The 24,089-nt window shown below is 38.2% G+C and overlaps 1 protein-coding gene across 5 annotated transcripts in view; it reads left to right on the top strand.

The window, feature by feature from the left end:
* Window positions 1–24,089, top strand: part of NCOA2 (nuclear receptor coactivator 2) — a 187,810-nt gene that overhangs the window by 81,771 nt on the left and 81,950 nt on the right. Inside the window, exon 1 of one of the 5 annotated variants that reach the window (XM_018910979.3) lies at window positions 15,844–16,339. The exons of the other annotated variants lie outside the window; for them this stretch is intronic. The gene's annotated coding sequence lies outside the window, so the exon portion shown is untranslated. Of the gene's footprint in view, window positions 1–15,843; window positions 16,340–24,089 lie in introns of those variants that run through there. 5 annotated transcript variants of the gene reach the window in all.

Raw genomic sequence — 24,089 nt, 5'->3', positions numbered from 1 at the left:
GATAGAGTATGGTTGGTTGGATTTGATTTGGTTTTTTTTTTTCCTTTTAAATCATGCTGAAGCTTGCACTGTACATAGACTGCTGGGTGTAATTCCATTTCTTTTTGGAGATGAATTGTGTTCATTTTAGCCATGCCTGTACCTGCAGCAAAGAGCTGCTGCTGCAAGCTTTAAGGCCCTTAAACGGCTCAGTGACTGCTACTACATAAGTTTGATCTGGTCACACGAGATTTCAAAACTTTTCTGGTTGTTAAAATGCAGTGAAATGGAAACTACTCTCCTCAAATGTCAAACAGCGCACACTGTCACAGATTAATTCCTTCTACAGTTTTATAACCCCCCTCACACACAAAAAAACCCACCACCAAAACAAACTTTAGGTCAGTTAAAAATCCCACTGGTGCATTCCCCTCTTTTATAGATGAGCAGCTTTCAGATCACCAGGTTTGAGTTGCACTCAGAATTTTCCTGGACCTGTTATGTCCCAGCCCTTCAGAGTGGGCTCCCAGCCACAAGTGCTGCGCTGTGCTCCCTGTGGGGGCTGGGCTGGGGGCATTAGGGTGGCCTCTGCCAGAGGTAGTGGGTTGGCAGGGTTACCTCACAGATCTCATTAAAACCCTATTGAGTAATCGTAATCTAAAGGTAGTGGCATAATTTTTCAGTGTGAGGTGGTTGTCTGTTGTGTTCATGACTTTAATGAATTAAGGCTTCTTTGCATGACAGCTCTTCCACCTGAAATTAAGGGCAGTTATTGTCAGCTTTCTGCCTCATAAGTACCAGCTTCATAGAGGTATTCTCAATTTGTTGTACTTGAGAAATGCAAATCCAAAACCAATTCTATAGAAAAAGATGATCATTATTACATGAAGTAAAGAGGGAAATGAATTAAAGAGGTGGGTTTCATATTTGGGAAAGAAAAGGATTTTTGGAACCAGGATATCCAGATTTGTTTTGTCTAATAATATTCTTCTTCTTTTTGAAGTCTAAAAAGGTATTGAAGCATTATTACTGAAATGGTATTATTGAAATATTATGGGATTATTCCCACAGTTTCACTGATTAAAATAGAAATCTAATTGAAGGATGTGCACTTTTCACAGCTATTATGTAAATAACTAGTCTTGTATTCCAGTTCCTGAAATATCCTGAACAATTATAGTTACCTGATGAATACTCTTTATGATGCTTTAAAATATAAAACCTTTTAACGCATCAACCAAACTGTGGGGGTATATGAAACCTGTAACAGTGACCTGTGCTTTATAATGGCTGCATATTCTTCTTTTAATTCTGATCGTTGTTGCTTGCCACAGTATTAGAGAGATGCTCGTATTTCCTAATCATTGCTGGAAATAAAATAGTTAAAATGACTCTTCTAGGATTGCTCAAAGCTGAGTACGAAGGTTTCCATTATGAGTGGCACAAAAAGTTCTTATCTACCCTTTGGTAAGTAGGTGAAACGCCTGTGTGCAATAAGGGTAAGCTCAGTTTCCTTTTAGTGTTATCTAAATACCTAATTTAGTTTTCCTTTGTATGTGCTCTGAAAGAGTAAGTGACAAAAGCTGTTTCTTAGACCACACCTTGCATACAGTTTCAAGTAAAATGGTGGGCTTTTTCTGCCTCCAGAATACAGCTTTCCAAACCTGCTGGCATCTTTCTTTGTTGTCCTGTGTCAAGGTATTGCTCACATGTGCTGGTACTTACCTGGTTTAATTTGGGCTTGAAATTAGCATGTCAGGAGAGCATTATCACCTCCATAACATTAATATTTAGGTCTCTGCAAGTGAGCTATTGTCACAAGAGTATTTTGGATATTGAGAAGTTTTAAAGTTGTCAATAAACCATTGTATAACCATTACAAACAAAGTAATAGAGTATAGTTATAGCATGTAGTATAACACAGCTATGTTTTGTGCTGCTCACCAAGCTAAGTGCTGGCTGTGTAATTGGAGGATAAAAGCAATAATTTGCCCATACAAATCTAGCCAAAAGAACATTTTTTTCTTGATGCATGTAATTGCTAGTGGAAATGTAGACAAGGTTCAGATTCAGATCTGGTTTTTTTTTTCCCACAAAAAGTATCAAAATCAAGGTGAAATATTTGTTACACTGAAGTGTTGAGTTTGATACACTTCATTTGTAAATGCGTGAGGAACTCAGTAGATCTTCTGAGATTTTCTCTTCTCCTCACTTAAGCTGTGAAGATTTCTGGCTTTGCACAATATCTGTGACATAACAAATACCTTCAAAATCAAAGAAGTAACTGGACACATTCATTTTCCATAAGACATGGGAGTTAGGTCGATACATGCCTTCAGCAGAAGAGAGGGAGCCAGGAACATGATCTTTGTGCCCCTGTTGGCTCAGGGAGCAGTTTGACCTCCTGACAGTGAATCCTGAGGAGCAGTGGGATCACTGGTAGGGTGAAGATTAGTGAAAGCTGATTGGCACCAAGCACCAACCCTTCCCCATGTTTGTGGACGTGACCACTTACAGCTAATAAGCTTATAATAATTTCTGCTTAAGCACAGGTGGTGAAAGTAATGATGAAAAAAAAGGTAAGGAGCTTAAATACGGAGAAGGTACGGGGCAAATTGTGATTGAACACGTGCAGTGTGCACTAATGGTCACCTTTTGCACGGAGGCTTGTGCTTATCCCAGTCCTCAATGCTGATACTCCTGTTTACACACCAGCTGTAAGGTAGGGGAATCAGAGACTTCAGCTCCAACAAGAAGCACTGCTTATCTCTCTGCTACATCAAATATTTTTGCAGTTGGGCATGAACATCAAGACTTTTGAGTGCAGGAAATTATTCATGAGGGGCACATTTCGTTGTCTGTCTGAAGGACTCCACTCGCACGAAGGAATTGAGGAACGTATTTTGTTTGGTCTTCTGAATGGTTTTGTATTTTGAAAGCTTAAAAAATTCCCTTCTCCAAACCAGATTGCTTTTCTGATTTGAAAATAGCACATGCCTTCCTGCCTACTTTGCATTTGTTATCTAAATGGAGTAAATTCAGCTTGGAGAGGCTTGGAAAGAAGAGAAGGATTTCAAATGATTCCACTTTAATTAATCCCAGGAAAATTCTGGCAAATCTGTCTTTTCTTAGTGCATGCTAGATATCCTTAAACTCCATTTCATTCTGATTGCATAGACAAGTCAGGATAGGATTTTCTTCTCCCTATGATGGTAGTTTGATTTGCCTGTCACTAGGTTTTGGGTTTACATCATTTTGGTACATATAAAATAAGGAGTGTGTGTTTTTGTTATTTCTTTTTTCTTTTTGAAACCTAATTTTATGTAAAGGAACATTTCAGTGGTGGTGTTAGTTAAATCTATCTTTGAAATGCTGACCTTTTATGAAATAGTGTTTTGCTACCAATTGTTATAAGCCAGTAGTGATAACAGTGATGATAATTTTTTCCCCCTGTAAAATATAAATCTTTGGTTTGTTTAAACATCTCTGTTATTAGAACACAGTAAGCTCCCTCTGTGGCAGATTATAGTACCTTCTTTCTTTGGGGAAAAAGAAACAAACACAAGCAATACAAAGAAACAACCCAAGGCTTATTTCTTTGTTATCTTTCTTGGCTAACATGTAAGGACCTTGGGTCCTGCTACTGCTACACTTCAGAGGGCAGCTGAACAGATTATTTATGCATGTTATATGCTTCTAAGTTCTCAGCAGTCTGAGACAACACAAGGACTCCATCCTGAAAAGTAAAAAACATTCCAAGCTTACTCCAAGAACGCACTTGCACATAATCTTTACAGTTAAGACCATGAATGGAGCCCTGTACTTAATGTTAGGTAAGGCAGTTCAGAGAATTGCAAGACTTAAGAATTTAATCCAAAGCATTATTGCTGTGGTGTTAACTAGCAAACTGTCTTTACAGTGCTATGTTCTCACAAATGTTCTCATATTTATATATCAGTTTGGAGTTGTTTTCTATACAAAGCTTTTTGCATATTTATTTTTTGTTTAAAGTGTTTTTCAGGAGTTAATTATTGACATTAGGGGAAATGCCTTTTTTTTTTTTTTTTTTTTTAGCAAATGAAAATAAAAAGAACATTTACTGGAATAGTTAATGTGTTTAGTTCTGGTTTACATACCTTAAGTGCTGGTAGTGTATCTTCTGGGAAAGTTGCTGGAAACAGAATCAGTCTTTCTAAAATATATTATTTTCTACTGTTCACCTCTGTATATAATTTTTATTGTAGAACTGCTTCTGCTTTCTTCAGGTTCATTCTGGTAACTGGTATAGTCTCCAAGAAAATCTCATTGTGGAGGAAGACAGCTTTGTTTTCATCCCTCTTTAGCAGATCCTGACAGCTCTGCCTGTGAATCCAATGCCCTTTCCAGAATGCTTGCATAAGATTATTCTGGAGAATTCTTGTACTATCCTGCTACCACATACCTAGAGGTGGTAATTTTTTTTCCTTTCTCACCCAGGAATATTTTGAGAATTTCTGTATTTTTACAGAGATAGCATCCATCATACTTTCTTGCAGGTTTCATTGAAGTTTAAGGCAATATCTGGATACTTGTAGTGTCCCTATAAGTTGCAACTTGGACCAAAAAGGCAGAATGCCTGATACTACCCACTTCAATATACCTGGCTTACTAAATGACCTTGAATAGGTAATTTTATGTCTCTCTTCATCCTGAGATCTATAAACTTCCGATAATAAAACATATATCCACCATTGCAAAAGCTCTTTGAAATCCATGAGTAAAAGGTATCCCATAAGGTCAAAATATGAATTATTTATTGCTACATGACATGCACAGCATGCAGACTGTAAGGTTATGGATATCTTGTCTGTTCCTTTTTCTCCTGAGAATAAAAGTCATACCTTCATAGCTCTACCTAAAAAAGTGTTCATTGTATGAAATCTAATATAGTTTTATGTGTGTGAGTGTGTAATAATATTAAAACATTGGCTTCTCCGAGGAATTGGTTTCAACTGTTAATACCCAGCTTTGTCTGAGAGGTACAAATGTAGTTTTCAAAATAATAAACATTTCAAAAAAAAAAAGAATGAATATGTGACCAAAAAAAAAAAGTCATAGCTGAGGCAAATATTGGGTTTCATGGCATCAAAATCATGGTAAAGTTACTACAGGGTAAGAGATTACTGCTAGTGCTTGTAGCCATTTGTTTCCTAATTGACATAGCAGCAGTGTGCTTTAAAAGAAACTGATTTTTCTTTTCTTCTTTCCTAGAATTTGTTGTAGGTCCTACTTGTCATCAAAAGAGTTGTGTTCTCTGCTTAGTGTTTACATTATATATTTTATTAATTTAGGCATATGATATGTGTGTGTGTGTGCATAGCTTATCTTGAATATGTATATATAGGTAAAGATACAAAGCATGCAGAAAGCAAGAATGGGCTTGTTGCAAGAACAGGCCTTTACACTTCAATGTGAACATTCTCAACTGTGCTTGGAAATCAGTAGGCAGCTAGCACAGGTTTTGCAGAACTGCTGTGCATGTTCCTGCTGACATATGCTACTTTAATAATTTGGTTTCTCTGTAACAGTTTTGGCCTCTGAAAGAGTATAAGGAATGGTCTTCAGTGGAGCACACTTAAATTACCCAGAAATGAGATCTGTGACATTAGCATAAATCTCAAGTGCTTGGCCTTTAATTCAAGTCCAAATATTAGGTCAGATTTGTATCCAGCTAAATCCAAAAGAGCTTTTAGCTCTTTAGGATAGGCACAGACTTTCCAGTGCTGACAACAGATGCAAGAGGGTTCTTGCACTGGTTTTGAGACTTCTCTTGGAGATTACAGACTCCTGGATACGTTAAGTTCTCTGCTGCGCTTTTGGATAAAGGGCAGTTCTACAGCTGAAGTTATGTCAGTTGGAAGGATTGGGAAGATGTTACTGGAAATCAGTTTGTGATGGTGAAGGGAAGCAGTGCTATTCCCAAGTAGGAGCTTTTTCAGAAAAATTTTTAAGAAGTACTTCTACATATCAATACATTTCCTTTAGAAGACTGTACTTTTGGACCATAGTGCCTGGTTAAAAGGAGCCATCTGCTTGGAAGTATTTCCCTTTATGTTGCCTTCCTTATTGGTTCTCTTCCATTACACTTTAGGCATTGTTTTGCATGGTCTTTGTATTTATTGGATATTTTCATCTAGCCCACCTCACACCTGTAGAATCTGATGTCTTGGCTAGTCTGGTTTTTCTTATCTACCCACCACTCTGACTCTTAAGAACACTGAGGTACTGCAGGCTCTATATTTATAAAAGTAATTAATCTAATTTATATACAGCACAGATATTGAGTGTGATGTATTAAGAGTTGCAGGAATACTGTGTCATGGAAACTTCCTAAGAACCTGAATCCTAAATGGGAACTTTGTCGCTTCTTTCTTCTTATCCATCTCAGTAATCTCCATTGCAAATACAAATGTTAGTGTCAGTGTTATGTACAGGATACTCAGCTCACTGCTTCCTTTGCTGTTTTTTCCCCTTGTATTATGAACTATTTCAAATCATAAAATTATATTGAAACCACAGGATTTTTTTAAAAATCACACTTTTGTAGAAAAGAACAGCACTGCAGACAGGAGCTGTAGTCTCATATTACCTGGTTTTCTAAAGTTGAGGTATTTTAATTGGCCCTGTTACTTAATTTCCAACACACCATTACATTGCTTCCACTGGGGGCTCTCCACTGTTGCTCCTCTCAAAAAGTGCTCTCACATGTGCCCCTCAGTGCCTACTGATGTGCATTTATGTAGTACTGACAGCCAGTGTATTCAGAATTGCATTAAATCCAAAGTCTCCAAGCAGCAGGTAATTTAAGAAATTTAAGAAATTGCATCTCTTGGCTGATAGGGACATGGATTAGCCTTTTTTATTGGTTCTCTACATTGTTTGTAAAATCTATTTTACTGTGGATGTCTGTTCCTCTTGATCTGGAAGGGCTTATGTTTCTGGATGGCCATCATTGTACATTGCACCCCCTCCCATATAAAATGAAGTGAAAAATGTGGGATTTTTTTTCCAAAAGCCTTTCAAGGGAAAAAAATCCTTCAGCAGCCCCCTAACTCCTTAGCTTTTTTTGAATGGTAACATCAGCAAGCAAATTCAGTGTCACACATACTTATCAAGAGAATGACACCAGTTTGAGAACAAAGCTCCCTTTAGTGTTAATTCATGGCCTGAGTTCACTTAAATTTCATTGTATCCACTCCTTTCAGGCTCTCTTCTGGGAGTAGAGTGATTGTCCCTGAACTTTGGCTCTGCTAAGTTAGAACCACTCATTTTCAAAAATATGAGTGGTTATCAGAGTGTCTGTGTAGCTATTCCAAAATAATAGTATCTAAACCCCACAACTCCCATAGCATTGTGGAATCACGGAATGGTTTTGGTTGAAAGTGACTTTACAGATCATCTTGTTCCAACTCCCCTGCATGGACAGAGAAGCCTTCCACTAGACTAGGTTGCTCAAAGCTCCATCCATCCTGTCCTTGGACACCTTCAGGGATAGGGCATCCACAACTTCTCTGAGCAGTCTGTTCCAGCATCTCTCATAGTAAAGAATTTCTTCCCAATATCTAATCTGAATTTACCCTCTTTCAGGTAAGGACAGTGGATTTCCTCTTGTGCTGTCACTTCATGCCCTTGTACAGAGTCCTTCCCCTTTAGGTGCTGGAAGGTTCTGTAAGGCTTCCTGGGGACTTCTCCAGGCTGAGCAACCCCAGCTCTCTGTGTCTTTATAGGAGAGGCACTCCAAAGCTCTGATCATCTTTTGTGGTCCTCCTCTGGGCTCACTCCATCAGATCCATCTCCTTTCTATGTTGGAGGCCACAGAGCTGGGTACAGAACTCCAGGTTCTGTACAAGAGGAGAGTAGAAGGGGAGAATCACCTCCCTTGACCTGCTGGTCACATGCAGTACAGAGAAAATCAGTCTTCACATGTCCAGGACTCTACGTAGCTTTATCATTCAAAATTAGCACTGCAGTGTCATCTGCAAAGCGGTTGATCAAAATGCACATCACAAAATGAAGTCAAAAGATGGTCTTGAAATATTGCTTAGCAAGTAAAGCTGATTTGCCTTTGGACAATGGTAGTGGCCATGTACTTGGAGTTTAAGTTAACCTGTTGGGGCATCCTGCTTCTCAGGTGGAGGTGTAATTTGGAAACAGAGCACATCAGTTCTCTCACAGTTGCTTTGACTGGATTGTGATTGCATTTCTGGCTTTTTGAAGGCAAAATATGACTTTATGTCCAGATTATTTCAAATTGTCTCTGTCTTTGCCATACTGCTGTTAAAAACTGCCAACAAAATATTTTCTTTGAGCTCTTTTTATCTTGATATGTTACATGCCCTATTTTCTCCTTAGTTTTGGGGAAGAAATTGCACAGCAGAAAGGACAGTTAATTTAAACTTGGCTAATTTCTTCTCAAAAGGATATTTGCTTCACTCAAGACAAATGGCTTAAACAATATTATATATTATTACATTATTAACTTGGAGCTTAGAAAACATAGCTTCTTAAGAACCTGGGACTGGCAATTTGTAGAAATCTAAATTACTCATAAGCCTCATATTAAAGGTTATTTGCTAATGATTTTAAGAAATAATCCTGTAAACTGTCAAGCACTGCTTTTTCAAGATGAGTCATGATAGCCATGTGTTTGAAAGATAAAATGGGAATCTCTTTGCCAAAAGGAAGGCAATGAAATACCCATTCCAAACTTGACTTTTCTCCTCATTTACAGACCTTGTATCTTCTTGTGCTTCAATATAACATGCTCAAATGCAGTCTTTGAGAAAATGAAATGCGCTGCCTGTATTGTTGATATCTTCATTAAAATAATACTATTGAGATTGCTTTTCTGGAAAATATATTGTGTATAAACATGGTGTGGGTCACTCATTTTACATTGAGGGAAGATCTGTCAGGCCTGCTGTTTGCAGTTGATAGCAGTTGTAATGTGTCTGCCATCTATTTTCAAACATTGTGTTTGACTTTTTCATACTGATGTACAATGTGACGTAAATGTGTGTAGGAGTCATCAGGAGGGAACAGGATTTGCTACATGTTCTAAATTTCAGATTAAAATGATCAAGCAGTATTCTGCTTCTGATCTTTTTCCTTCAGTCTTACATATGAACTGACTTTTCAGTTGATTTTAGGGAAAACCTAGCATAAAGTAAAGTTGTAAACAGATTCCTGTTTTGGAATCCAGTGTGTTGAACTTTATAAGAGTTAGTTGTAGACCCAAGTTCTGACATGTTTCCTCTTATCATAGACTTAAATATTCAGTGCTAACCACACTGGGGTTTGGTTGAGATTGTGTAGCATTTCTGCTCAGAATTAAGTCTCTGTAAGAATTGTCTTATTTCTGCTGCAAATATTTACCTGCATACCTAAATTCTATTGCTTCTTTACTTAAATGAAATGAGTATTGTCTTACATTCTTGAAAGATGTCATTTTTTATTACTTCTGCTTATAGCAAACCTGCACTTTTGTGGTTAAAGTGAGCAGGTCTGGTTTCTGTTGAACATATAATTACATTATTTTAAATATTCTTTAATAACTTACATTCAGTCATTGCTGTTGCGTTGTCACAAAGGTTGTGGTGTTTTTTCCTCTTTTATTTTCACAAGTGGGATTTGTAGTTTCTGAATTTCCACAGTACTCAAGTTAAATGCCAATTTTGTCACATCTACATCATTATAAAAATGAGCATTGACAATTGTCCTGAACTTGATATTTATTTCGTAGCAGAGTATTGAATAATTTTATTGTAAGTCAAATTAATTTCAATTGTTCCTGCATTTCCTTTCACTTTTTGTTTGGTAGGCTGCAGTCTGTGGCTTTTGGTTTTCTCCTCAAATAGTGCCAGTTCTTGTAGTTCTCAGGAGTATTTGTGCTTGGGCTCAGTTAAGTTTTGTGGTTCTGTCTAATGCTGATGGAAATTACTGCTTGAAATCTATTAACAGAAAACCTAAATTTCTTCAGTTTCTCTTCTGTACCTCATCTCTTCACTGATATTTTGGATGTTTAATAATACCAAAATTTGGAGCATGACTGTTTTTCTGTGTACCACATGCTGAGTGGTTAAGGTAAGGGGGCAGTCATCACTGTTTGCTGTTCATTGTCGCAGTTCACCCCTCAGCATCACAGAGTGCTGCTTCAGGTGCTTGTTAGAATTGATGAGAGTGGATGATGCAACATTAAATTAGCTAATTGTTTCTTCTCAAATTTGTAAAAAGCAGCTGTCCCTGTGTTCAAGTTTCTCACAAGTGACACTAGTTGTAATCAGTAGCATCTCCTTTCTTCATTGAGGTCTCTTGGAAAGATGTGAAAGCCCAGAATTTCAGGATCTGCAAGATACAGTCTCAGTGCATTTCCTGCTTGCTTCTTGTGGGAACTGGCTTTTCAAATGCAAGGCAATGTCTGCAAGCTACTAGCAATTAGAAGACTGTTGAACATTCATGAGACATGAGATTTTTGTGACTTCCTGGGAAATGTTAGTCTTCTCTTAAAAAGGAGATCTAGGTGCAAAGGCCTGAGTGTTCATCTCCAGCTGTGGGAGAATAATTTGCCTTATCCTGAACTGTAAGTTAGAGGTCCCACTTGCATTATGCACAGCAGCAAGTTTCTGTTTCAAGGGAAACACGGGCAATGTATCAAATCCTGCTCAGTTCACACACTGTTGCTGTTATGGCCAGCTGGAGTGTTACACTGTTCTGCCCTGCCTGGTTATCAGAAACCTTGAAATTTCACCAAATTATTTTATCTTTAATCCTCTACCTTGATTGAGTCATATGATGTCATTTAGAAATATTTTATTTGTAGATAAGAGTACATGAAAGAAAACCTACCTTATCCTTGGATTAATAAGTATGGTTTTCTTTTGCTCTTAATAGTAAACATTTTCTTGCCTGACTTTTATCTAGTTAAAACTTTTGTCTAATTCAAATCTCAGCCATTGAATCTTGCCAGTAGTCAGTCTGCAGATTTTGAGAGCCTTTTAATATTAAAAGTCCTTAGAGGTACTTCTGTTTTGAGATGAGGTGAAATAAAGAGTTTGAGCTGATTTTAAAAATATATTCACTGGAAGGCACATTCTGTAGAGCATAAAATAATTTCTTTATAAAAAATCCCAGACTCTTCGTAATTTAGCTACATTCTGTTAAAAATGCATGGTAGCACTAGATGTTAATACATTTATGTAACATTGTGTCTTAATACAACATTTTTTTTTTCCTATGCTCTAGTGTTTCCATTCTGGTTCTGCTTTTCTTTGCTTGCTGAACTTCCTTTGCTGAGTTCCTCTCATGTACTCTCAGCATGGATGGAAGCAACTCATGGTCTTGAACTTTTCTCTCTGTGGGTTGAGGCCCATTTCTACCAGAGAACACCTCTCTGTGTATAACCCATAGAGAGCACTGGCAAGCACTCTGCTTCAGAGCTCTGCTCTAGGCAGGGGGGAAAAACCTTTTTTAGTCTCCAGGAGGAGAAAGAGCTGAGCCAGGAGCTGACCATTTCCAGATTGCACTGAAAGAACCCCTTTTTCTTCTCTTGTATTCCTTCTTAATTAAAGGCAAAGGAGTGAAGCAGTAGAGATTAAAAAAAAAAAAAAAAAGAAAAAATTAATCCTCATCAGCTATTACTCAAAAATTTCAATTAACCATAGTCATCAAACTTGTCTTAAAAAGAACACAATTGTCAGTGGACATGCCCATACAGAACTTAATTGCTATATATGGCACACACCTCAGTACTGAATTCTCCAGTTAGATGTTGCAGATACTTGCAGATGGAATGCTCTGAGTGGATGTGTATGAGAGTTATGAGAGCCTTGATGAGCTGTCTTCAAGAAGCATGGACATTTTATGAAATGAAGAGAGAAGTCAACAGTAATATCTAAGAGGTTGGGAGGGGAAGGAGTGTCTTTTCATTGCCCTCGTATGGACAGAAATGAAAAGGTTCTCAGCCCTGTAGGTGCCTGTACTGCTAATACAGGGACTGACAGTGAGCAATGACAAATGCAGCAAATTCCAGTGACACAATTTCTGGGCCCTTCGAGAGGAGATGTGAAGGTCAGAAAAACGAGATTGATCTCCAGTATTCTATTTATTTTTCATCAGCTGGTAAAAGGAGGAATCCTAGTTTTCAATTAGGAGTTTCTAAACTGATGAAATGTCCATGTCATTGACATTTAAGTCAACAGGTTTTCAGTTTTGACTTGAAAAACCAATGTTTTTGTGTAATGTTCAGTTAGAGGAGTTTGGAAAAAATATCTGATATTTGAAAACTGTATGTTTGTGTCTACATTTATTGAAATGTAACACTTGTAAATCACTACACTGTTTTAATTCTTTATCTGAGCAGTAATATCCTTAGAGTGCATCATAGCAGTCAGTCCTAATAATTTCTAGTTGTTCTCTATACTGATGCAGTGCCCTTCCAGTCTTTCTCACAAGGAGTGAGACTTGATGCTGCCCAGTCAGCTTTCCTAAAAGTCAGTGGCCTCGTGCCTTGAGCAAAGCCTGGTGAGTCAGCTTTGCAAACTCTTACAAACACAGTTTGAAATGTCTTGCTGTTTTGCAGATGAGGGCTGTTGCTATAGCTGTCAATTTGGGTACCCCTTTGGCTGCTCCAGCCTGATAGGACTGTAGAGATTGTGAGGGTGGAGTTGGATCCTCCTGGGCATGGTATAGGGAGTGAGAGGTAGGACAAAAAAGTTATGTTTTGGAATTAAAAAGACTGAACAGGTGTTTTGAGATGGCTTTACCATCCTTGTCTCAGGTGTGGATATGTTAGAAGGGCAAAGAACACCAGATTGTTGTGGTATGTCCTGTCTGCCTGATTCACTCTTTCTTAAGGGAAAAAAAAAGGAAGAAAAAGAAGACAAACTTTAAAAAATGGTGAAATGCATGCAATGAGGACAGTGTTTTGTTTATCAGTTTCAATTATTTGAACATAAACATGAATGTTTTAGTGAAGCTGCATCTTCCCAATGTCTGTTGCAAAGTCATCTGCAGCTGGGCAAAGAAAATGAAGTATTAATGAGATATATTTCTTAGAGAAAACTCAGGTGAACTTCTGCTGTATAAGATCTGTGACTTATCCTAACATGAAAAAGTCTGTAGTGCTAGAACTCGTTTTAAATGTCACCTGCTCATCCCCAAATTGAGAGTGTGATGCATGTGAAACTATTTGAAAGGTAGCAACAACTCTGTCATTTCATTGGAAGCATTTATTCAATGCCTGATGAAGCCAAAGAGCCTTTCCTTTTTTGCTGTTGCATGTTCCCTTATTCCCACTCAGAGCAGTGTTTTCTGTCAGGAGTATTTTTTCACTCATTTCTCCTTTCCCCTTTTGTCTAGAATTAATCTGTACATTGCAGTGGAATGTTTCCACTTCTCCATTAGTTTTATCTATATGCTGTTCTTCACTAAGCAATCTTTTTAACAACATCTGTGTACTTTCACTGCTTTTTCAGCCTTCAACTCCTGTTTTATTGCTACAATGACTCTTTTCTCTTACCTCCTTTTTACTTACACATAACTCTTTAACACTGTGATTATTGTGTTTGTGCTCTCCATATTATTTTGAATTTAAATTTCTCATTTTATGATTCCTGTAAATATTAGTGAGTTAGTTCTAGCTTTGGTATCTGATTGGGATGCTTCCACTTTTTATGTTTTCCTTAGATTTTTACTTCATAAGTGAAATGTTTTGTGTGTGTACATTCTTGTGAAAGCTCATTTTCCTTCTGGTGATTGTCTGTTAATATATTTTCTTGAATATCAGAGATGCTGTCCCTAATCTTCAGGTTTTGTCCCATTAGTATCATTTTCCAGTTTGACCTGTATGCTTGATGCATCTTCCTTATATAAGGAATTCATATGGAAAATGCAAATGAGATAAAATTAAGATTGCAAAGCAGTTCCTTTTCTATTGGGGTGAAAGTTGTATGTAACTCCAAATAATGTTCATTTTGCTTACCTTATGCAGTGTAGTGCTTTGAGAAGGAGGGACGGTACTGAGAAAGGCCTGGGAAAAATAAACCCCCTCAATTTACAGTGAATGTGTTTTTCTGCTGAATGTATTCTCCTTATGGAACCAGATTATTTTTTCCTGGACTGAGGATCTTTCTCACAGATTCCCTCTATGCATGGAAAATAGAAGAGTAGAAAATAGGATCCACACTGCTCCAGAAGGGGCCTCTTTCCCATTTCACTTTCAGCTGCTTTTTGGGCCTGAGCTCGTAATGTTGATCATAGTGTTGGAGCAGGTTTCCCCAGAGCCTTGAGCAGGGCTGCCTTCCTGAGCAGAGCTGTCTTTAGGGAGAGGGGTAAATAGAAGGGGTGATGAGGCAGCATTGGCAAAAACTATATGTACAGGACAGCCACAGTTTCTTCACAATTTCCATTTTATTTTCCTATGAGTACAGCCACGGTCTCTAAAACTGTTCTCAGGTTTCCTGGAGAAACCATAAGTTAATGATCAATGCTGTCTTTATGGAGAATGAAGTGGTGTACTGGGATAAGATGGAAATAGAAGGAATCACAGGGAAGGACCCACGAGAATCACCACGTCCAACTCCTGGCCTGCACAGCACCATCCCTCAGTCACACCCAAGAGCATTGTCCAAACACTCCTTGCACCCTCTGTGCCCAAGAGCATTGTCCAAACACTCCTTGAACTCTGTCAGGCTCAGTGCTGTGACCACTTCATTGAGGAGCCTGTGCCCAGCCACCCTTGGGGGGAAGAACCTTTTTACCTAATATCTACCCTAAAGCAAAAGGAGATAATTCTGTTTCTTGATCATATAGGAAAAGAGCAGGTACAAAGCTGCAAAGGTGGTTCTGTGGGCTTGACAATTATTTTACGGTGCTTCATCCACAGCTTTCTTAAATAGTCTGCAAATGCCAACAGTGAAATGTCTGGGTAAGGCTATGCTGGTCTGTGCCCAGCTGCACTGTCCAGTGCAGTCAGAGGAGGACAGAGCTGGGGGAAATAAATTGGGGATGTTTATGCTGTGTGCTGAGGTAATAGGGAAATGGTGCTAATGCAGAAGAGGAAAGGCTTGTTCTGTAGTCTGTGAACTACTTCAGTGAGGGCAGGTCAGAGCATTATGCTTGTCTGTGTACTTTGCCTTTTACAAGCAGGAAAACTTCTGAGTAGTGAGGTGCAAACCCGCCTGACATTTGGCATTTAGGAGGGAGCTCTGAAGCCGAAGCTTAGGTAGATTTCCCCACTTGACAGCGTGTTTAAAAAAATGCATGAGATATTTGTTGTGCTACTGAGTTAAAGCAAGATAAATGATGTCACTTGATATATAGAAGCACTGACACTGGAGTTTGTAGTGCGGATCATTTGTTATTTGTGCTTTTTCTGTATTTACAGGAGAGTTGTATGCTGGGGGATTTGAGCCATAGGTTGTTGCTGAGAGAAGAGTATTTATTGCAACAGAACTAAAATTACAGGCAAAAAATTAAAGTACTCTAGGGGGAAAAGAATAATTCTAGCTTGCCAGATACTCAGTATTAAGCATGCTTAATATTCAGTTTAGTCTCATATGACATGTTTATGACCAATGTGTATGCCCCAACAAAGACACTGTTTAAAAATGGATTCTCTAATTAGTTTTGGTGCAAGAAGTAGAGAGAGCCCTTATATTCCTCCTCCACATCGACAGCACAATTTGCCCTTCGATAGAGGAAGATGCAAAATGATTTCAAGTGTGCCAGGTTTGGGTTTCTCCAGGAGTCGTACACTTAAAATCAGCAGACCGGAGGGAGGGGAGTTACTCTGTTACCATCAAGCTCTGCTAATGTAGCCCGGGTGCCACGTGACTGCAGAAAAGGCTATTATCTCAATGAAAAGGAAACTGCTTTTTAGAGCAGCAACAGAACAGAAGCAGGAGGAATTTTCGAGTACTCCACCATGCTGGATTGTCAAAGGGGGATCTCTCTGATCAGCAGTTAGGGAAGGATTAGCGTGGCCAGTTTGTCAGCTGTCATTAGAAGCAGATGACAGAGATGATAAGCTGCTGTGTGCGCACGTCCTCACTCAGCATGTGCTTTGGTTTACATCAAGACATAACACAGGTTTGGGATAATGGAGAGCTGATATTTTTAAAGCTGTAAATTTACTGGTAATCGTCTGGGTTTTTTTTTCTTTTTCTTTTTCTTTTTTTTTTTGTCTTTTTCTTTTTTTTTTTCCCCTCCTGTTTTTAATAAAAAAACCAGTGTGATGAGTGGGGGATTTATCTTCATCTTTATCTGAAGACGGAGAAAAACTAATAAGATCTGCCTTCATCTGCAAGGACTGGAAGATGACAAGGTGTGTTTCTGAAGTGCTGTGACTTCATTGTTAGTGCTTTCTCTTTGCATATGTGTGCTCCTGTGTGCATCATAGGTGTCTGGATGTTGGGGGTGCAGGGGGTCTCGGGGGTCTTGGTTTGGGGGAGTTGGAGGAACAGTTTATTTCTGTTTGAGAAAGAGAGTTTGAAAATAATGTTTCTAATTAACAATTACAAAGAAATAATGTAAATTCGAGTCTGCAGTTTCTGTTGTTCCCCTCCCCCATTTTAATGGCTACAGGTGTACTTGTGGTTGCCTGTGACAGTTTTATGGGTTTATGAGGCTAAATATATCTTAGTGCACAGGAAATATTTTTGTAAGCAAGTTTTCTGGCATCCAGAATAATACACAGACCCATCTATATTTTCCCACTGACAAGAGGAGGTGGAGCCTGGGAGTGTCTTTTTCATTGCAGTAATTACTATTCAGTATTCAGTAATTTATATGCACATGAAAAAAGTACAAAGTATGTCAGAGTGAGAGATTTTTGCAGTAAAGCCTTCTCTTTCTGACCAAGAGCTTGAGTAGACAAAACACACTGAAATATTGGTAGTAGTTATGTAACTTTCTCTATTCTCTAATCTTAATAGTTTTCTTTACAAGTACATGCTCATGTAAACAGAATGACATTCAGTTAATCTTCAGACCTCGTATTTATCTCATGGTTATGCATGATGATGTCATTAAATATCTCGGCAGTATTTACCTTTCTTTTAACCTTGGGAGGACAGCATTTAATATTGCAGATTAATTAACTAATAATATCCCCCTCAAAAAGGTTACTGGTAGTTACTTGTAACAAAGTGAAGACAGTATGCGGTGTCCCCTGCTTGGGAAGTTATTGCAGGCTTGTTGACTTTATTTTCCCCTCATACACAGCATTAAGCCCAGCGTTTCTCCTTCAATCACAGCAGTAATGCTAATCCTGGACCACAAAAAAAGAAGCTAAAATTAAATGTTTGAATTTTTGTATAGGAGTGCTGGTTGTCATCTCTTTAGAAATTTGCCTCCAAAGTTAAGGGCAGGCTCGAGAGGATGCATATGATCAGTCATTACTGCAGTGCACTGGCAGTTTGCTAGAAGTGTGTTTTCCCAGATTCATCCTGGAATAGTGGTGGTGACTATCATGCTTAGAATCGGTTTAATAATTAACTAAATACATACAGGAAATGCCTTCGTTTATTTTATTTAGAACTTTGAAAAACTCATGCTACTTTGAGATAGGAGGGAGAAAGGAAAATATTATTGTTTTTCAAATTAATGTAGTTGGTGTTTGAAGAGACTTTATTTCATACTGTGAGGGCAGAGCCAGAAACGTAAACAAGTTTGCGCTATTTATTTGCTTGTTCTCTTTGGTCTCGGTTTGATTGTTTTAATTGAAGCAAAGTAACATTTTGGTTCAGAGGCCTGGGGCAGGCGGTGCCGTGGAGTGAGGCTTGAGAGCTTGTCACGTTCACGGCACCAAATGTCGAAGCCACAAGAACAATGAAACTTCCTCTCTGCTTCTTGTGTTTTCTTCCTTTTTTTCATTACAGAAGATCTAACAAGATAGTGGGGGCTGAGTAGTGCTTTCTGATATGTTGGCACCTATGTTTTGTAGAAAAATAAATTTTTGCTGCTTGTACAGTTATGTTGATTTCCCTGATGCCTTTTAGGATGTATTAAGGGAGGGAAATTGGAACAAAATCAACCTTTTGTGTAGACTGTGTTCTTCAGGTGGCTCTGTGTTCTCACAAAACTCAAGATGGGATGTTTTCTTTCGTAAGCAGTTTCTTACAGAATTATTGTATCTAGCACATATAAAACTATCTTTGACCAGAGTACTTTTGTTTGCCCACTTTTCAAAATTGTGTATACTTCTGTAGTCAACAGAGTTACACTGGTAATGTTCAAAATGTGTGGCACTCTTTTTTTTCTTTCCCCCATTTTGTTGTTATCTCTGTAAGGGGAATTTGTCATGCAAGGAAGGAGGGAAGGTGACTGCATTGCAAAATGTGCCAATATTATAAGAAAAAAAACCTGCTTGGAAAGTGTGAACTCGAGGTGTACTTTGAAATGTTTGGGGTTTTTTCATTCCAGAGTTCTTAGAATAATTTTTAACAATAAGTGTCGTTGGGAAGTCTACTGTCTGGTTAGATTTTTAACAACATTTTATTTATTTATTTGTTTATTTATTTATTTAGGTAGTCATAGAAAAGAATGAGAGAAGGTGCAAAAACAACCTTAATTCTCAGAATCTAATTTATTAAATAGAGTAAATTTGTTAGCACATTAATGCATAATAGTCCCATAATTGTAATCAGAAAGCTGAGTTAAGGACTGAGAACTGGATCTACAAGCCAGGCTGTTGGAGCTGAGTAAATGAGAAGGGTGTTTGTAAGTTGATTATCACTGCACTTGTGAGGAAATCCCGATGGAGTCATTTTACTGCCTGCATTCCTCCTTAGCTTCTCTTGCTGCTTATGTTCATCTGTGGCAGGCCTAGAAGGATGCCTGAGTTGGACTAAAAGCTATGATTGGCAGGTAATGCTCTGGTCTCTGGAGGTGAGGTGTGAGATGTGAAAGCCTGTTCTTCCAGAAGGGGGCTGGTCTCAGTACCCAGGAGCGAGGCTCGTCCTGGCGTGGTTGCTCTGATAGCTGAAGGTGCACTGTGGGGCCCTGGGGAGGGTGGCTGGGTGGTGGGGATACACAGCATAGGGATCAGGGCAGGAATTGGACAGAAATTGTGAATGGAGACTCAACCCAAAGGTTTATAATAAATGCATTTCATTTGCAGTGTGTGTTGTACCTGAATATCCTCTTTGCTGCTTCCATTTAATTTTCTCCTGTGCATGCTGTCCCTAAACAAACTTCATCAGGATGCTGTACTGCTGTGATTTTCCACTCCTGATAGCATAGCCTGTTGTGATTGAGCAACACAAGATCCTCACGAAGAAACTTCTGTTAGAACTGCTTGGAATAAAATTATTTTTGGTCCTTTTCCTGAAGTTTTGCCAGGTATTCAGTCCAAGTAGTTATAAATGTGTGTTATTTTTTGCTTTGAGGCTGTGTATTACAGACTTCTGGTCAGCTCCTTCTATGAATGTAGTGGGTGTTCCTGTCTTTAGTAATTATATTCCATTACAATCCAAAATTAAAAATACTTGGAGTAGACATTGATTCTTTCCTAGCACTTATGATTCTTTACCAGAAACTGTTTCATTATTAACAAAAAATAATTCCACTTTATTTTTACAAAGAGAATAAAATGGCTCATAATTAACATTCAGCTTTAATAGTTTGTTTTCTTTGGGCCACAGGATACAAGCATACCCTTTTCAGGCCCTACAAAACAGAGAAATTACAGTTTGATATCTTCTTATAGTAGACTAGGAGGAGAATCAAAGCTTCAGTGAAGTCAGTGATAAAATTCTGATTTATTTCAGTTGAGTCATAGCCTCCCCACAGAACTGTTCCATTTTTTACAGTGCCATTTCTGCTCTGGGGAGCTTATAGAGAGCTGTTGTAAAGCTTGTAGGGTGTTGCCTGTAAGCATTGTGGAGGCCAAAGGTGTATGTGGATTTAAGATGGAATTAGGCATCACTGAAGATAGGTTCAGAGGGAGGAGGAGGCACAGCTGCACTGCAGCTAAGCTTGTACCACTGATTGTCAGAGACAGAGAGCAGGTACGAGGGGAAGGATCATCTACAGCTGCCTTGTACCTTCTTCCAAGATACCTGCTGTTAGCTTCCATGACAGACTAGCCACAAACTAAAAGTTTCTTTTGGTTGACTCATATAGCCATTTCTATGAATATTTTATTTAGTCACAGTCTGGATTCATATATATATGTGTGTGTGTATACATACAGACACACATGACTACAAAGCTGCTGTTCGTCAGACTTTATTTCTTAGCACTTGACTAAGTAAAACAACAACATTTTTATGAGCTTAATGCTTTTAACTGCTTTAAAATGATAATTACACTTTCATCTTCTTCTGTTATTCCTGGTTGCATTTTTTTACTAAAGCAAATAAAACGAGGACGGACATTAAATTTGAAGTTGTTAGTAGCTGTTCTTCATGTTTACAGACCAGTTTTTGAGCTCATAGATGTATTAAGAACATCAAGTTGATCATACTTTGTAAGTGTTGGCAAGACACTCATGTGTGGCTCTGACATAATTTGGTGGCTTTAATTTTTGAGCTTAGTAACAATGTGTGTAGTTAGCACTCACGTTAGCTTTGTCAAAAGTCTAATGTCCATCTAGTGTATATTTATTTTAAGTACAAAACTGCTACTGCCTCCTAACATTCTGCATGTTGGGAGGTGATACAAATATAATCATTCATGCATATAGCTGTATTCTCTCAAAAAGCATGTAATAAATTGGTTGCTCCTCAAACTTTAATAAGAAAAAAGTTTTTTCTACTTCCCAACTCTTACACTGCTGCTCCAGTGTAAGTGGATGACACTGGCATGTGTACCAGTATCAGCAGGAAGCACCTGCTGGGGAATCTACCTGTTCATACAAATAATAGGGAATGGGAATAGAGGCCAAGCTCTCCATCTGGTCCTCCCATAACATCCGGAATCACATCCTTGCCTCTAGGCAGGATCCAGCCTTGGGGACCAGGATCCAGCAGGCCATCATAGACTGAGGAGGACACTGAGTTTTCCAGGACAGTCACTCTAAATGCATTTCAGAGGCAAAGAGGATGGGGAAACTGTACTGGGCACTGTACTGAACAGGATAATTTGGTATGTAATTTAAAGAAGTGGTGCAGCATTCTGAACTTTTGGGGGGCACAGAAGACATCAAAATGAAGTCCAGTTCACCTCACAGACAGCTGTTCAAGTTACCATGACTGTGACCATTTGTGGAGCTGGGTACTACCATTTGTTTGACTTGAATATAAGTATGTTTGACTTCAGACTATTGTTAACTTGCAACCTTCAGGAGCAAAGCAGCTTGAATTCTTGATTCTTACTTTGAAAATTTATTATTATGCACTGTTAAATGAAATGTATGCTTATGAAAGCATCTCAGTATTATAGAAGGAAGAGTGGAGTATGTATCTTGTACATATGCATGCAGTGGGTTATTCTTTCACCATGATAACAGTATCAAAATGTGTAGATATATTATAGACTGTTTAGGTGCACTTTCTGCAGCTCAGAGTTTTAATTCAGTACCTGGCATTCTAAATAATGGCCTGAAATTTCAACATGCTTCCTAGTAATGGGTGGTTAAGTAGAAAAGAAAGATAAACCCTCTCGGTGCTGTAGGTGTGTGAAAACTGAAAACATGAGTTCAATTTTTGATGAGGTGCCAGAGAAGACCCATAGAGTTGGAGTTATTGAAGTGCAACAAAAGTTTCAGTAAGATTATGTGATTTCAGTAACAATATCTATCGACTCTGGGGCTGAAGGAACATTATTTTGATGCCCAGGTTAGAGATATGAAAGGTGGCATGCAACATAAGCATCTTTTGCTGAAGCCTGGGTTGCACATCACATTGCACCTGAGTGTGCAGACATGCTAAGCTGGTCTGAGTGACCAGGAGGACCAAGGCCTCTCTAGCTGTGTGAAGTCATTGAAACTCAGATTGATAAATGAAGGAACTCAAATTCAAATATGATAGGTTTCATATCTGTGTGTGTAGGTCCTATAACTCTACGTGTTACTTACTGTATGCACCTTGTGTGGAAACACACTGTGTTTCTGTCTGGCTTGCCCTCTCATTTTTACTTTTTACCTATACAGAACTATGTTTCCTGAGCTTTTTATCAATGGAATGTATTTTATCTGATGCAAACAGACTGGTGTTTGACAGGCAGTTAACTGGAGTGAAATGCTAATGTAGGCAAGCCCACATTGCAGAGATGTGTAAATGCCTTTGTTTATGTGATTGGTCATATTTTTCTCATTGCTAAGATAGGCATCTTGAAAATCTCACCAAACTGTATAAGCTTTCTGGTGTTGTAACTAATGTGTACAGTTGTGCCAGTTATGAGATTAGAAAATGTTTCATGGATTTGAGTTTTTCCACGGTGTCTTAGGCTTGTGAGAGTTGTTCCATGTTTCCCCTCCCTTGAGTCTGATTTTCTCCTTGCTCTTTGGTGGTTTCTGGAGAGGAAGTTGGTGTGAGAATTTAAGTGGACAAATAACAGTTTGGAAATTGAGATTGACAGAGAAGATTCAGTAGGAGTCAAAATATGCTTAACTCACTGTTCGAGAAGTATCATCAACTGGAAATGAAAGCTGTTTAAATACAAAGGTTCCCATAATATTATCCTTTTCTGTGTTGTTAGATTTGCTTCATTTATCAGCTGTGCTATTCACAAAGTTTTATTTTAAAATGCAGTAGTTATGAATAATAGGCTTCAAAATCAGTCTCATAAATTCTTAATAATTGTGAACTACGACAGAAAAATTTAAATTAAATAAACAGCATATGTGGGAATTTGGACTCCTTTTCCAGGGAAAATGTTTGCAGGTTTAGCATTTCTTGCAGCCAAAGTTGAATACTTATTAAATGCATCATACAAGGCTAAATTGATTTAGAATAACTTCTGGTTTGTTTTGGTTTTTTACTTAGCTTCCTACCTAATACAAACGAAAGGATGTAAGAGTGACTGAGATAGATAGATAGATAGATAGATAGATAGATAGATAGATAGATAGATAGATAGATAGATAGATAGATAGATAGATAGATAGATAGATGTAGAAAATATATTCTGGCCTTGTATTTTGTTATTTAATTTGGTGTTTAAAAGGAAGTTTTAGTGATATTAACCTGCATTTTTTTTGTCCTTGAGTATTAAGAATCACAAACAATTCTTGATAACTAGAGAAATAGAATCCCAGACCTGAAATTACAATACAGAGTCTTGAAGGTTTTTTCAGTAGTAACACCTGTCTCCTCTTTGATGATGTTTTGATGCAAACAGATCTTTTCCTCTTTAAAAGTAGAAATCAAGCAAACCTGTTGTATATTAAGGGAAAAAAAAAAAGGTACTTCTTCTGATATTTTTTCACTGTTGTTTTATTAGAGCCTGGTTTTGCTATTCCTGGGCATATTAGAGGTGCTGACGTAGCCTAATCCATAAGCAGCTGAGTGAGTGGCTCTGTTAAGAGCCTTAGCCTATGGGAATACAGAAGGTAGGAGCCAGCCCACAGAGCTGGGGTCAGTCTGGAGGGGTTTTGGCAAAGTCTCAAGCAGAATTGGGATTTCTTAAACCTGTGGGTTTGAGTAGCTGAGAAAAACCTCTTTCTCCATCAAGATGTAGGTGGATTTTACAGAAAAGTCGTATTAAATCCCAGTCTGTAACACTGAACATTAATGTTAGCCATTTATTTGATTGCTACAGCATGTGTTAAAGAGCTGCTGCCGCCCATTTGCAGCCTAATGTGTTTATTAGACGATCTTCCCAGTGGCATCTTGAAGTGTCTGTCAGGTAAAAAATTCATGAGCATTATTGGCTTTCAGGCTGCAAATGGAGTATGTCGTCTTCTTGCTGTCTAATACACCACTCTAAAGCCATTACACAGGAGTGAGGGAAAAGATTGAGGAAGGAGCCTTCAGCTTAAAATTGTGAGTAGTAGGTGTTGGAGCCAGTTTTCAGTTTTTATACATGGGCTCAATGGCATTTCCAAGTAAATTACGTTTCTTTTCTTAGTTCTAGTTTGCGGAGTTGAAGAATAGAGTTTGCTAAATACTGCCATAAATCTTGTTTTAATG

Source organism: Serinus canaria, chromosome 2 (genome assembly GCF_022539315.1).
Source record: "Serinus canaria isolate serCan28SL12 chromosome 2, serCan2020, whole genome shotgun sequence".
Lineage (NCBI taxonomy): Eukaryota > Metazoa > Chordata > Aves > Passeriformes > Fringillidae > Serinus > Serinus canaria.
Note: the sequence above shows the minus strand (reverse complement) of the source record. Positions and strands in the feature narration are given on the sequence as shown.